General features: G+C 39.9%; 1 protein-coding gene across 1 annotated transcript in view; it reads right to left on the reverse strand.

Annotated features, from left to right (window-relative positions):
- Positions 1–17,206, reverse strand: part of THSD4 (thrombospondin type 1 domain containing 4) — a 539,554-nt gene that overhangs the window by 149,430 nt on the left and 372,918 nt on the right. The gene's annotated exons all lie outside the window — the stretch shown is intronic.

Here is a 17,206-nt window from a genome sequence, read left to right on the forward strand (position 1 = left end):
GGAGGTAACAGCTTAAAGGGATCCTATCATAGAAACTCTTTTTTTTATGAGTAACACGTCGGAATAGACTTAAGAAAGGCTATTCGTCTCCTATCTTTCGCTGTCTTCTCCACACCGCCGTTCCATAGGATTCCTGGTTCTTGTCGGTATGCAAATGAGTTCTCTCACAGCACTGGGGGCGGGCCCCAGCACTCAAACAGCACTGGGAGCGTCCTCAATGCTGCTAGAGAACTCTCTCCAGCGCCGCCTCTATCTTTGTCAGCAGCATCTTCTTCCTCCTCTTCTTCCAGTGTTTCCTACTTCTAGGTCTCAGGCAGAGCAGACTGCGCATGCCCACAGGTCATGAGAAAATGGCCGCTTGCACAGTATTGTAAGTGGCCATTTTCTTGTGGCCTGTGGGCATGTGCAGTCTGCTCTGCCCAAGGCCCGAGGCCTAGAAGTTGGAAACCTGCACTGAAAGAAGAGGAGGAAGAAGATGCTGCTGATGAAGATGGAGGTGGTGCTGGAGAGAGTGCTCTCGCAGCATTGGGGGACGCCCCCAGTGCTGCGAGAGAACTCATTTGCACGCCGACAAGAACCGGGATTCCTACGGAACGGCAGCGCGGAGAAGACAACGAAAGGTAGGAAACAAATAGCCTTTCTTAAGGCTATTCCGATGTGTTACTAATAAAAAAAAAAGGATTTCTATGATAGGATCCCTTTAAGGCTGAAGCCCCACGCTGCGGAAAAGCAAGCAGAAAAGAATGCAGCGTTTTACGCTACCAGCAAATTGAATGACAGTCTGGCTAATTCCATTCACACATGGCAGCAAGAAAAAACACTGCACACAAGCTGTGTTTTCAAAAAAACTGTGCATTTTTGAAAAACACAGCATGTCAATAATAACTGTGGAAATGCTAGCAGTTTCCCTATAGGTTTAATAAGGTAAAAACTCTGCAGAGAAAAACTCAGCAAAAACACAATGAAAACCCCTCCAGACAAAAATGTAATTTGATTCCACTGCAGTTTTTCCGCAGCGTTTTTTATCTGCCTTCTGCAATGTGGGGCCTTAGCCTATTATCCATAGGAAAGGGAATAACCTGCAGATCAGTGGGAGTACGACAGCTCAGACCTCACTGATGAGGAGACTGTCTCTGCAAAACAGTAACAGTTCCCCAGTCTACAATCCTTGAGTTACTCAGACGTCTGGGCAAACAGACAATGCATGGATCTTGTCCATTTACAAATTGTATCTGTTGGTATGGACACTACATCAATGATGTCCTCTTCGTTTTGGATGCTGATGCAGCGTCCGTATCGACTTTTTTTTTAATCTTATATCGATGACAATGATTCTAATCTTAAATTTACTATGAATTTTCATTTGCAGTAAATGGCACATTGAACCAGTATGGTGGCTAACTCCTTGTATCTCAAGAATACTACTGGTAACACCATACTCCATTCAAAATGTTGTCACCCTCCTCATACTATTATATTTATCCCAGTGGGAGAATTGAGCAGAATCAAACACTCCCTCTTTACTATCGTCTCCCACCCTGAATGGAACTTTGCTCTCCAATACTCCCATTTAAATTAATGGAGTGGTGCATGCACTGCCATGCCACTGCTCTATTCAGGGGGATGAAAGTCCCCCATTCTTCTCATCTTTGGGGTCTGAGCGGTCAGATCCCCACTGTTCTGCAAGTGGATGGATATGAATAACTATGCATAGGGGATAACTTGCTTTTGTAGGAAACCCTTTTAACTTGAAGCTCATTGACCCCAGTGTAAAATCCGTAAATGGCCCTCCCAACTATTATGTTCTACTTATGTCTTTTTTTTTTTCTATGGCAAAGAGACCTTTGGGCATTCTCAAGCACCAGGACCCTCTGCACCCACTATAGCTATATCTGCAAGAACTGCTTTCTTGTCTGCTGCAGTTCTATACAGGATGCTGTAGGGCAGCAAAGTGACTGGTACTTGGGTCTTACAGCTTCGGACAGCTAGACTCTATTCAAGTGTTCTTCCAATTGCATGGAGTTTGCACATTCTCTGCATGTTTAGATGGGTTTCTTCAGGTTTCCACCTATACTCCAAAACCACTTCTAGGTTAATCGGATTGCTAAGAAGCTGGCCCGCCCGAAGGTGTGTGTCTGAGACTGAGATTGTGAAATTTGATTTTGAGTCCTAATAGGGGCAGGAAGAGTTGTGAATAGTGACAATATCTGTACAATGCTGTAGAACTAGTTGGCACTATGTAAGCCGAGTATTGTCCATAATCAGTCATTCAGCGTTCCCTCCTCCTGTGTACCCTCCTCTGCCAACTCTTGTTGTGCCAGGCTGTGTGAACACGGATAAAGCAAACCTCTGCACTAATAACACATATGCCTCAGAAAATCCAAGACATGGTGAACTCAAAAGCTTATTGTAGCACGTGTCACGTGGGGAACATTTCACCGTGGATGCACCGGAGAGACACTTTATACTGTGAAGGGGACATTATGCTGTGAGAGCAACTGGGGGGGACATTATAATGTAGGGCATACCACGTCAGGGTGACTGTAAGGGCAATATAAAGTGTGGGGGCACAGAGAAATAGATGAGAAATGGGTGAAGTCAAAGTAAACCTTGTTGGGGCTAAATTCGCTAAACATTCTGTCCGCCCTATACCATATCTCTGAGGAGTGTGATAATACAATATACCCGGCCTAAAATCTGCACTCAACGATGGAAAATAGCTGATTAGCTTTAAACCACTATGTAAATTGTCAGCCCATCTCAGTGTCACTTCATCGCACATTAAGCAAAGTATACAGTTTCTAAACTATAAGCACTTAGCAAAAATATAATGCTTGTAATGGTCTAGAGTCTGACACCAGAACCCTGAGAGTACAGTCTTTTACAAAACAGTTCTTTAACGTTCATGCATGGAGTATAACGCTGAGATCAACCTCAGCTTTGCGCCGTTTGCCAACTTGATGATTTGATCTATAGTTAATAAGCACCGCAGTTGAAATCCACTATTGAAAGAACTGGCGGGGATGGCGTTTTCTTCTTGTTTGAATCCAACTGCATTAAAGTCCTCAGCATGTACTGTGATATACATTTCAATAACTCAATACACTTGGCTGCAGTAACAGGAGAGCCATCTTGGTAGAGGTAACAGCAGATTGTGTGTCACTGAATTAACAGCAGACTTCACATTGGTATTTTCACTTTAAGGTTCATATACAAAACTAAATGTCGATTTTCAGTTCCTGAGGTTCAAAACATCTCTGACTATTGGTGACATAGTCAACCAGTTCCCTACTCTGCACTGATGAGGGGCATCAGATGTCTACAGATGCTTCAATACAGCCAACGAGTACAGAGGGGCTGGAAGAATAATGTATGTAGGGTTGTCCTGACAAAATAAGGATCAGACAGGTTAAAATACTTTGGTCTCAAAGATAAAACAAACTGAGCATGCATACACTGTCAAACAAAAGGGTAATAGTGTTTTGAACTTTTTCAGGCTCCGTATCTCACCATCCACTACAGCTTTGTACATGAGAGTACCATCATTTTATAGAAAATCATTTTGGCCATCTCATACATACATTTGACTTACAACTATTTCGCATATGATTTGTTATGCAGATTATTGTCATGTAACTGCATTGTTACTGTTTAGCTCCTGGTGGTGGAAAATTCTCTTTCTTGTTGTATACTAAAGTACAACCTGTTCTCACATTCCATAATAACTCAGTGTTTTATTAGGTTGATTCCCAAGAAAAAGGTCACTGGTTCACATCAAGGATCAGCCATGAAGAAGATTTCCCAAGAAAAGAGAAACAGCATCATCCATCTCATCGATAGAGGTCTCTTGGCCAAGAAAATTGCCAAACTGCATCATGTGAGTGCCATGACAGTTGCAAGAATACGAAATAAAGTCCATCCATCCATTCAGAAGCCAAAAGGTGGACATTCAGGCAAAATAAAGAAGTCAAAAAGTTGGCTCTTCACAAGGTCTATCAGTTCTGGCGCAACAAAGACAGCAGTGGAAGTGGCCCGTGTGCTTTGTAATAGTGAGATCACAGATGTCCATGCCAGCACTGTGCGACACACGTTACACAAGTCTGGAAAATTGGCCCAAAAAAAGTCAGTCTCGACAATATCAACAGAAGAAGTGTTGGCTTGAGTGTGCAAAAAAAAATACAAAAAGTGGACAGCAGAAGATTGAAAAACAGTGATTTGGAGCGATGAGATGAAAGTCAATATACTGAGTTGTGATGGGTGCAAATGGGTCTGGAAGAAATAAGGGAAATGGAGCTAATGGATTGAGAAATGGAATTGTCAAGTTCGGTGGAGGAAGCCAGATGATATGGGATTGTTTCACAGCCAAAGGCATTGGATACTTAACCAGGATCGATGATGGTCTCGATGCTGAGCTATATGTGAGTATCCTGCAAGACAAAGTTACTTTGTACACTTGAGTACTATGGGTATGAAATGAACGACATAGTGTTCCAGCAGGACAACAACCCAAAGCATACGTTGAGATTACCAAAGGAATGGTTCAATGACAATAGTGTAGAGGTGCTGGATTGGCCCCCCACCTCAGCAGACCTCAAGCCAATCGAACGCTTGTAGGTAAAGTTGAAGAAAAATCTGTATTCGTACCCAAGTGAGTTGAACAGTATGAACCAAAATTGGGAATATGTATAAGAGACCTGGGATCAGATTTTGGTTGGGACATGAGAGCATGCCCATAAGGATTTAGGCAGTGTTAAGAGTCAAGAGTGGATTTACTAAATACTAAAAATTAACAGATTTTTAACATCAAACAGTAATAATGTGGTTACATGACAAAAATCTGCAAAACTAATCATATGCTAAATAGTTGCAAGTCAAAATTATGTATGACATAGCCAAGATGATTGTCTATAAAATGATGGTAGTCTCACGTTCGTAGCTGTAGTGATTGGTGAGATATGGAATCAAAAGTTCAAAAAATTGTTACCCTTTTGCTAGTCAGTGTATATAATTGTGGGGGAGGGGAATCAACAGGAATAGCTTAGAAACAGGATAATAGACTGAACTGGATGGGCATATGTCTTTTTTCAGTCTTGGGCCCGTTCACACGGAGTAAATGCGCGTGTATTTTGGCAAAATATACGTGTAAAAAATACAAGTGTAAAAATAAGGCTCCCATTGACTTCAATGACATTTTACACGTGTATTATGACATGTTTTTTTTTACACGTGTAAAAAAATGTAATTGAAGTCAATGGGAGTCTTATTTTTCCACAAGTATTTTTTACACGTGTATTTTGCCAAAATACACACACGTTTTCTCCGTTTGAACTACCCCTTACAGTACTATTATGAACCTGTTAAAGTATGCATTTGAATCTGACCAAAGGCAATATTTGCATGGAGTTTGCATGGGTTTCCTTTGGGTACCAGTTTCATCTCATCCCATACTCAAAAAACATATTGATAAGCGGTCTGTCTTCTAATTACATTAGCTTTAGTATGGGTCAGGGGACACTCGTCCACATCAGGGAGAGTGTGTGCCTACATAGGCAGTACGGAGACTTACAAGTCATTCCTGCTCCGCTAGGGATTATGGGTAAAAAATATGCAAATCTATTCTCCTGGATGGAATTAGGAGAACAGTGTGCACTCTGTACACTACCCTATAGAGGGCAGCATCCTTAACATCATGAACGACTCAGTTATAGAGTCTTTTAATCATGATGTGGATTTAATTGCCAAATCAGTATTTCTGTCCCAAAAGGGACAGATTCCCAGCTATGGACAGCGCTGTTTCGGCCTATTGGGCCAACCTCAGCATTTTTTTAGCTTTAGTATGTAATATGAGATAGGGACCTTATTACAAGCCCCTTGTATACAGGGACTAATGTGAATGACTACTATCTCTATACAGTCCTATGTGATAATTAATATTAGCAATTGTCCTACTACACAGAAATAACACTATACAGGAATGGCAACATTCTACTGTGTTGTACAAATAAAGCCCCAATTTCAGAACTGAAACCTAATTCTACAGAACTGATAAGTAAAAACCAAAATCCTTCAGAAATGTAGAAATTACTGTATTGGAAACTGCTGTGGAACAACAGGACAGACCGATAGATGAAAATGCAGACTGTAGAATAGCAGCGCACCTATGGGCCACAAGCACCCCGGTGACCAATTCTAATGAATGTCTGACATGAACTAAAATATGCCCATATCACAAAAAGTAGGTGTTGCTGATAGGTCAGGATGACAGCGCCTTAACTAATAATTTGTCCTTCTTAGAAATTACTTATTTACACAAAGAAAAAAAGAAAGCCCAATAAGAGCCTATACTAGAGGCAGTTCTGTAAAAGACACAACTGTCCAGTTCCAAATGTAAGAAACAAGCAGCTATTTACACAGAAGACTGAACTATTTACTGTGCAGATAACATGTCTACAACCAGTATAGTCCCTTATAAAGTGGGGTGACTGGCATGATTTAGAAAACAGATATATGCTAAATATAGACCGTACTTACATTACTGTGAAGTACTGTCTATACTGTAAATGAAGGGTTGCTGCATATTATAAGAAATAATTAGCATTAAAGGGTTTTTCCAGCCCAAATCGATTTTTCAAACAGATGACCTATCCACAGACTAGTTCATCAGCATCTGATCTGGAGTTAGGGACCAAGCACCCCCGTACCCCACACAGTTCAGCTGTACCAGCTGCCTTATGGCTCCAGAAGCTGCTGCAGTGGGCAGGAAGCACAAACACTAGTGACACTGCAATAACCTAGAATAACTGCTATACAGCGGCCAGGGCTGCATGCGGCTCCTATTACATGAATATGGGAAGATTTTATGCAATTCCTGTCCACTGCAGTAACTTCTTATATGTGGAGGCTGCCAGAACAGCTGATCTGTATAGGGTCTGGGTGTTAGACCCTCACAGATCAGATACTTATGACCAATCCTGCGGAAAGGTCATCAGCAAGTCCAGGCAAGTGCTGGGGCCCCAAGCTCCCGGGAGGAGGCCCACTCAGCTACCAAGTGCTGACTCTGTCACTATGTTTACCCCTACTTAGCCCCAACTGAACTAAAGGAATTCGTCCTCACTTTCCAATGTGTGAACAGAACACTTGCTGCTTCTATATTACTCTTATATACACTTCTATATACTTCTAATACTCCATATTACAATCCATTCTAGCAGGTCGGTCTCAACAATATAAACTATTTTTTTGCTGTGTGCTTTAGGGTGAAAAGGCATCCGCTACAAAGGGGCCCACTGAGGCTTTGTAAACCTGCAGCCGACCATGGTCATCCGTAAAAAAACCTGAAAACTCCTTTAGTGTCTAACAATACAGGATAAAGTAAGGAGATTTACATTCATATATTATAATGCCAGACACCTGTCCGATTTAATACAATCTAAATAGGAATTCTGTGGCCTTCACTGTCAATGATTTTATAGTCACTGGATATGCATTATACAAAGATTACAACATAATATGGTCAAAGTGGTAAATCGAATGCAATAAAAGGACCTTATATGTACCTCAAGATTTAAAGTACACTGTATGAGGTAGGATTAAAGGGGATATCGAGGAATTGGACAAATGACAGGCGGCTGGGGAAGGTGTAACCTAAAAAAACCCAAAAACCTTAGTCACTTGTTCCTATTGTTTTGGTGCTTGCCGCCATTGCCCAATTAGTGGTCCTCAGCAGTGGAAAGGAGCCGGTGATGTCACTCTGACCCGTCAATAGGTCTTCGTCCGTGGCCGCTGAGGCCACTGTTTGGCCTTATGAGTAAAATCTGTTACAAGACCTCATATGCCAAATGCACAACATGTGCCTAAATGGACATCAGAGGGGTGAGGAGAGGTGAGTATGATTTTTTTTATGTTACAGCTTCCTGACCTTCTCTGTTATTTATCCAATTCCTTGACAACCCGTTAAGCTTTTCCTTCCCTCTAACTTTGTTCTACTGGAGACATATTTAATATGTTGCCCCTTTGAAAAGATCAATTATCATAAGGTATAGCTGAAATGGCATTGAATGAAGTAACTGGAATTGAAGTTTCCAAAATAAAAAAAAGCAAACATAATAAAAAAAAACAGTATGTTCCTAATAAAAGAGTATGCGCCTCTTCAATCCCCCACCAATCCCCCACAGTCCCGCCTTTTTTTTTTTTGTTTTCAAGCTGCCAGATATAAGTTGCCAAACCAGCATGTGACCACAGCAGCCCGTCAGTGGCTTCATGATTCACATACTACTGGCACCATCACTTGGTAAGGCTAGTAAATATAGATGTGACCAAGGCACGAGATGTCATCCGTAGCAGTCCATAAACAAATTCTTTATGGCAGCATCATAAATATCCCTCAGTGAGTTCTGTTTTTGTTGTTATTTTTGAACCTTTTTATTTTCAATCATTTGGACAACTCCTCATTTATCTGCCAGCAGGAAAATAAGATTTTCATATAAGAGCAGAGAAAAATTATGGAGAGATTTGAACTTTGTTCTGCTGCCCTGCTCTACTTTGTAATTCATCTCCTTTTATAAGGAAGACTTAGGAGTAATAGAGATTATAGAAATTTAACAAGAAACTGATTAGAATGACAAACTTCGCATTGGTGTGAAGTTATTAAGGGGTGACAGCACACACCTTCTTTGCCTTACTCTCTGATGAAAAATAAGACACCAAATTTTGTGTTACAAAAGACTGAGAAAACCTTGGAACTTTATCATGTTTTAGAAGCCAGCAAACAACCTGAGAGAGCCTAGAAGCTGCATGGAGACAAAAGGACTCTAAGGGCTCGTTCACATCTGCGATGTGAACTCCATTCTGCAGGTTTACGTTTCCTGCCTAAAACAGAGGCAGAAGACGGAAACCTGCAAGAGTCTCTCTCACCCATTCATTTGAATGGGTGAGAAAGATGTCCGGCCGTGAGCGGCGGTGAGCGTTTTATGCTCTCCGCCGCGAAACCGGGTTTTATAATCCGGACACAGAGTCGGACATGCAGTACTCTGTGTCCGGATAAAAAAAATCCGGTTTGACGGCAGAGAGCATAAAACGCTCACCGCCGCTCACGGCTGGACCCAGTCTGAGCTTTCCGACTTCTGGCATGAAGAAGACGGAAAGCTCAGAACGGAAAGGTGAACGCAGGTATGAACCTAGCATTAGTTATCAGGTTTATTCAATTTTTTTCTCCTTGTATTTTAAAAATTGTTTTGCTTGTCTTGTCATATTTTATTAATTCTGATATATATATATATATATATATATATATATATATATATATATATTTATTAAGTACACACCTCTTGGGTATTAAATCGTCAAATTTAATGGTACTTAGTATTTCCTCTATGACCCCATTACCTTTTTAAATTATTGGATAGATGATTGTATATGTGAATAAGGTTTCTGCTGAGCCTGGCAAGTCAGTACTGGTGGTCGCGTGTATTTGGGGTGCGTGGACTGTGATGGGGTGTGATTTGTGGTCAATATGCAAACTGAATGAAGGGTGAGTGCAAGATTAAGTGACTGGTGTTAGCTGCACCTAACATCTTGTGCTAGGACAGTTCATATGAGACAGGCATAGCGACAATCCAATCACATATGGCATTTATCATTTTATAGTTGATGACATGTACGCTTTAAAAACATGAGATATTAATTCAAAGAAGAAATATACAAAAAACAAACACAATACTCACAGTAATGTCATTCATCATATCACAATCGTTTAATATGATGAACGTTATTTATTCTGCCTCAAAACTGAACATCTTAATAAAACACATATATCTCTGCAGTAGGCAGGGAAAACCTACCCAGGAGACAGCAAGGTAACAAGAGACAGCGGCTCTCTGTATACCAAAGAGACAAGGGTTTCCATGTGAGCATATTTCTGGTTGCCACACAGTAAATCATGGTTTATGTAGAAAAGCTAATATGAGATTATGCCATACAAAGTTTTCCTTTTTTATTCCCATGGAATTGCCCTGCTGTTATGACGTAGAAATTAGAAAAATATTGCAGGAAAAATAAGCTACAAGTAAGAGATGTTTATTAGAGATGAGCGAGTAGTATTCGATCGAGTAGATATTCGATCGAATACTACGGTATTCGAAATACTCGTACTCGATCGAGTACCACTCGCTATTCGAATGTAAAAGTTCGATGCAGAACCAGCATTGATTGGCCGAATGCTATACAGTCGGCCAATCAACGCTAGTTCTTCTCCTACCTTTAGAAGTCTTATCCGTGCAGCTTCCCCGCGGTGGCTTCTTGCGGCTCTGAATTCACTCTGCCAGGCATCGGGCCTGGGCAGAGCCGACTGCGCATGTCCGCTTGTAGTGCGGGCATGCGCAGTCGGCTCTGCCCAGGCCCGATGCCTGGCAGAGTGAATTCAGAGCCGCAAGAAGCCACGGAGAAGATTTCTCGGAGGATCCAGCCCGACCCTCACTCGTGGACTTGGTAAGTATAATTTGATCGAATGTTGCCTACCCCTGAAACGAGCATTTTCCCCCCATAGAGTATAATAGGGTTCGATATTCGATTCGAGTAGTCGAATATTGAGGGACTACTCGAAACGAATATCGAACCTCGAACATTTTACTGTTCCGCTCATCTCTAATGTTTATGACAAGATCCTTAACATTACTATAGAGAGTACAAATAAGTGAACCACTGAGTGTCCATATATATCCACCTTACAAATTCAAATATTACCAAAATAGAACATAAATTATTGCTTCATACATAAAAAAGTCTTCTAAAATGCACATATTAACCATATAATGCCACTATATAATGCCCATATACCAGTTTTATACCATACAAAATAGCTTTTTTTTCCAGATTCATTTAATAGCATTAGATTAGGAAATTACATCCTAACTCAGTTTCCTAATTCATAATATATCAATATTAATAAACATTACACATTCCAAAACATATTAACTGTATAAAAAAATGTAATAAAAAAGAATGTTGTATTCTAACACTTGCAAATTGATTTTCTAAGGGGCTTTGGAATGGATTTTGTTTCGCATTTTACAAACATGGAATGTTCACGTCAGAAATTTGATAAAGTAATTCCAATGAGATATGATTATTGTTGTGGTACTTAAATAGCAGTTCACTAATCATATGTACTTAGCAGGTTCACCCTCGGAATTAAAATAAGCTTTGTACATTTACTTTGATATAAGGAGTTCTTTCCAGATACTGAAACATTGCACTGCGTAGTGAAGGAAACCATAATTAAAATCAGTCAAATTATGGCCAGAACCTCTCTGGTGATGAGTGTTTGTAATACATGCCATTATACTACTGCGGAGGAGAACATATTTCTGCGTTTTCCCCTACACATATTTCTTTACCAATGGAAGTGCCAAAGATGGATAACAAGCATGCTATAATACAGAATTAGAGTGAAAAATAATCTTAAAAAAAAAATAGAGTTGGTTTTGAGATCATATCTCCCCCCCCCTCCTCCCCAGGCAATATAATTTGGTTCTGGTGAGCCTCCAGATTACTACTCAGACTTACACATCATATTTAATTTGTGGATTAATCAGAATTATACCATAGGAATGTACACAACCAATGTAACCACCTACATACATTATATATACCGCTAGTAAATGAAGATCAAAACATGAATCCTGTCTGCTCTTCTCTGCATCCTTAACAGGTATCTCCTCCCAAAAGTCTGGCTTGTGATAAAATGTGCATGCACAGTAAAATGAAAAAATAAAATAAAATAGTGCATCCTATTCTCATACATTTTTTTCAAGCTAAGATTTTATTTACAACATCACTGCTTGTACCATAGGGAATCCGAGCTGATGTATATTAAACCAGCAACACAGTTGGATAAGTCAGGCTCAGCTGAATGTAATGCCGTTTTTCAAATGAAGATTTGTTCCTCCATTGCTGAGATATTCATTTATTTCCCAATATGTAAATGAGCAGTCTGGAGCACCAAGGGCGACTCTGTCATTCGCAATTGCTACTCCCCGCACAATGCCACAGAAAACAGGGATAGGTGAGATTATAGCATAGCTGAAGAAGGAGAAGGGAAGAAGGATGCATGAGAGTAGAAGAGGGCATAACAGTCTGGAGCAATGAAGTTGTCTTCAGTGCTCCAGACTGTAGAGCTGCATATAGTGAAATGAATGGCTATCTCAGCAATGAAGGCACAAATTTTCATGGGAAAAAAATGTGTTGCATTATTATGCATCACCCTGGTGACAGACTCTTTCTAAGGATCCATTCACACAGAGGAATTTGTTGCCGATTCTGGCACAGAATCCGCATCAGAACCAGCGCTGAAAAAAACCCCACTCCCATTGACTTCAATTAGTTCCGTGCAGAAAACGGATTCCGCGCCAGAATCAGCACCAAATTCCTCCGTGTGAATGGACCCTAAAGATGATTTTTTTGTCTATTTTAAAAGAAACTTAAATAATTACGAAGCAGCTTTTCTTAATGCTCAGGAAGATATGGAACTTACTAAAAAAAAAGAAAAAAAAACTGACAACTGGGTGTTTTTGCATCTGTTATACGTTCAAATCAATGCTGACAATGTCAGACCATGTATAGAACCTCCCTCTGATAAGGGGAATAGTAAAAGCAAGTTGTCAACTTATTCCTAAATATTCAGCAGGAATAAGTATGAAACAGCATAACACATAGTTCTACGAAACATTTGGTAAAATCTATTGTGTCTTGCTTTATGTATGTCAGTATTAAAAGGGTTTCCCCGCAAAATCAAGTTATCTTGCAGATCAGTGACAAGTCTGACTATTTAGACCCCAGACGACTTTTATTCCCCCTTCTGAATGTAGTAATGGTCCCCCATTCTTCCAATCAGTGGGGGTCTTACTGTTCATGGGATCAGTGGGATTATCTGTACTGTACTTAGATATGTACCGTATTTTTCGGACTATAAGACGCACTTTTTTTTCCCCAAATCTGGGGGGAAAATGAGGGTGCGTCTTATAGTTCGAATGTGGAGATCGCCACCATGTTCCTGCCGCTGCTGGATTCCTGCAGCGACAGGAGTGTGGCAATGCTGCAGGCCCCGGCACCTGTGCCGACTACTAAAACCCTTCCCAGCATCCGCCGTTCTATTGTCGGGTCTGTAAGAATAATGGCGGCCACTCTGCTGCAGAGCAGTCGCCATAGCAACCGGATCTACGATATACACTGAGGCCCAAAGCTAATGCATGCAATTAGAATGCATTCTAATTGCAGGCATTAAAACTTAACCCCCCCTTCCCCGCAAAGTGTAGAATACACCCCCATACCTTTAAAGTTGCAGGCTGGCTCCTGCACGGCGAGGTCACAGGAGCCGACCTGTTCTGGTGACAGCCGGGAGCCAACTGAAGGCTCCCAAGCCTGTCATCGCTATATTACTGTTGTGGTTGGTCTATGACCATCCGTAACAGTAATGTAGAGAATCTCCCTTAGATGGCAATACTATATACAATATAGTATATATATATATATATATATATATATATATATATATATATATATATATACAAAACTATATAATACAAAAGTCTATGGGACTTGCAATCAAATTATTGCAGGTTCAAGCCACCTAGGGGGAAGGGGCAATAAAATAGCGAAAAAAAAGCTTTAAAAAAATAAAATAAATAAAACTTCAAAATCACCTCCTTTCCCTGGAATACATATAAAAGTTTCGTCTACCCACAGTGAATTTTCTTGCAAGAGCTGTTTTGTCCAGCCATCGTTTTTCTTCATGGAGAAGTTTTATGAGCAGCGCGTGGCTGTGAGGTTTTGCTTTCTACTCGGGAAAAAAGCATTGGAAACCGTTCAAATGTTGAAGACCTCTTACAAGGATGACGCTATGTGTCAAGCTCAAGTTTACTCGTGGTTCACCTGCTTTAAAAATAGTGAATTGTCAATTGATGATCAACTGCATTCTGGACGTCCGTCAACTTCACGAACAGACGAAAGTGTCCAAAAAATCAACGAGCTTGTGCGTGAAGATTGACGACGAACCATTGAGGAACTCGAAGAGTTGTCTAGAGTGAGTTGGAGCTCGATTCAGCGCATTTTATTGGAGGATTTGGGCATGTCACAGGTCGCTGCAAAGTTTGTGCCATGGCCCTTGACTGATCAACAGAAAGAGCGTCGTATCGAAACATGCCGTGCCATGAAAGAACATGCCGAAACCAACCCAGAATTTTTTTCTAAAATTATTACGGGATATGAGTCTTGGTGCTATGCTTACGACCCGGAAACCAAACAACAATCAAGGCACTGGAAGACACCAGCCTCTCCCCGCGCCAAAAAGGCTCGTCAAGTGAAGTCCAATGTAGAGACAATGGTCATTTGTTTTTTTGATGCAAAAGGGATTGTGCACTCGGAATTCGTTCCAACAGGTCAGACCGTCAACCAGTTTTTCTTCTTGGGGGTTTCTCAAGAGGTTGCGCAACAGTGTGCGGCAAAAAAGGCCCGAAATGTGGCAGTCTGTTGATTGTTTTTTCCACCACGACAATGCCCCAGCCCACACCGCCATCTTGGTGACCACTTTCATGGCAATAAACGGCATGGCTGTCTTGCCCCATCTACCCTATTCACCTGATATGACTCCCAGTGATTTTTTTTTATCCCCACGAATGAAGTGGAACCTCAAGGGGAAGCATTTTGCTGACGAGTGTATTGCCGCTAAAGGAGAGTACTTTGAAGGAGATTGAAGGAATTTTGTACAAAAAAATGAATACACGTTTCAAAAACAACTTTTCAGGAAACTTTTGGGTACCCCCTTGTATATAATATATATATATATATATATATATATATATATATATATATATATATATATATATTTCCCCTTTTTGGCTTGTCAGCTTGTCACACAAAACATTCATGAAATGGGAAACAGCATCAAACTACAACATTATTTAAATATAGAACCAGACAACACATAAAGCATGTATAAACACAAGATACTATTAAACACATGTTCTCGTTCCATTACAATTGATACCTTAACATGTAAATAAGGCAAATAAGAAAGGTTTACATTTCAAAACCTGCAACACCTGCAATATTCTGTATGTGCATCTGGTCTTCAATTCTCATGGAGACAGAAACCTGATATTTAACACCTTTTAATAGAGCATGCAGTTTATTTTTGCAGTGGGAAAAGAACGCTGTAAAAACACAGAGAAAGGTATACTAAATAAAACTGCTCTGCTATCAATGTTATGAAAGTGTAAAACCACAAGAACAAGATCCGAGTGGGTTATGTCATCGGGACATTAATTAGGATATATAAGAGATCTCTTTGTTCCATTCTTTGCTCAGACACGTATTAAATCTAATAGATGCTTTATATTTGTAACCTAGGAAAAGGCAAAATAAGCAACAACACTCAATGGCTGCTCAGTAGAAAGCATATTAATAACAAAAAAAACATGTTAGGTTTTTCATACTATAACAACATAAACACAGGCTTATGTAACATTTCATCCAAATGTTTGCGGTGACATATGGCATTTGTAACAAATCATATATCCCTGATTATACGGCTCTTATTAAATAACCACTCTTAACTATTTATCATAAGAAAATGTGGTTTCAAACATTTCAAATACAGATGCTTCTCCCTATAGTATTATTCCCTTGTAATACTTATGTACCTTCAGGGTATGCAATGGAATTCCTTCCCCCTTTCCCTTTCCAACAAATATAGTTAGGGTCAAGGTACTCAACTGCTTCCATGACTTAGGGTTCCATAACTGGTCCAATAATTGACTCTCAAGTAAGGAATGTAATCATGTAACTTTGACCCTTTTGCAGACATGGTGGAAAAAAGAAATTGTCTTGGTTTACAGCTATTCTTAAGAATCCTACTCCTCAATTGTATGAATTGGCACACACATTACATTTAGCAATAGATTTGTTCAAATCAGATGTGTGGATGGACATTATTGATGTTCTTTTCTGCTACAAGTAAATGTCCTTTATTATAGGATGCAGTTGTGGAAAGATAAGAATGAGATGGAGTAATAACAGTCCAGTCAGGTAGGGTGTTTTTTGTGACATGTTTCTTTGTGTTGGATGTATTGTGTGTAATGTTGTTTTGTCATAATATTATATGTGTATACATTGAATGATTTTTACATGTAGTTATACTGTTTTTACAGATGTAGAGTTTTATGTGAGGATGTAACACAATCATTTCCTCTTGTGAATGAAGTTATCTATCTATCTCCTATCTATCTATCTATCTATCTATCTATCTATCTATCTATCTATCTATCTATCTACAGTCCTATGAAAAAGTTTGGGCACCCTTATTAATCTTAATCATTTTTTGTTCTAAATATTTTGGTGTTTGCAACAGCCATTTCAGTTTGATATATCTAATAACTGATGGACACAGTAATATTTCAGGATTGAAATGAGGTTTATTGTACTAACAGAAAATGTGCAATATGCATTAAACCAAAATTTGACCGGTGCAAAAGTATGGGCACCCTTATCATTTTATTGATTTGAATTCCCCTAACTACTTTTTACTGACTTACTGAAGCACAAAATTGGTTTTGTAACCTCAGTGAGCTTTGAACTTCATAGCCAGATGTATCCAATCATAAGAAAAGGTATTTAAGGTGGCCAATTGCAAGTTGATCTCCTATTTGAATCTCCTCTGAAGAGTGGCATCATGGGCTACTCAAAACAACTCTCAAATGATCTGAAAACAAAGATTGTTCAACATAGTTGTTCAGGGGAAGGATACAAAAAGTTGTCTCAGAGATTTAACCTGTCAGTTTCCACTGTGAGGAACATAGTAAGGAAATGGAAGACCACAGGGACAGTTCTTGTTAAGCCCAGAAGTGGCAGGCCAAGAAAAATATCAGAAAGGCAGAGAAGAAGAATGGTGAGAACAGTCAAGGACAATCCACAGACCACCTCCAAAGAGCTGCAGCATCATCTTGCTGCAGATGGTGTCACTGTGCATCGGTCAACTATACAGCGCACTTTGCACAAATAGAAGCTGTATGGGAGAGTGATGAGAAAGAAGCCGTTTCTGCACGTACGCCACAAATAGAGTTGCCTGAGGTATGCAAAAGCACATTTGGACAAGGCAGCTTCATTTTGGAAACAAAAATTGAGTTTGGTTATAAAAAAAGGCGTTATGCATGGC

Source organism: Leptodactylus fuscus, chromosome 5 (assembly GCF_031893055.1).
Source record: "Leptodactylus fuscus isolate aLepFus1 chromosome 5, aLepFus1.hap2, whole genome shotgun sequence".
NCBI lineage: Eukaryota > Metazoa > Chordata > Amphibia > Anura > Leptodactylidae > Leptodactylus > Leptodactylus fuscus.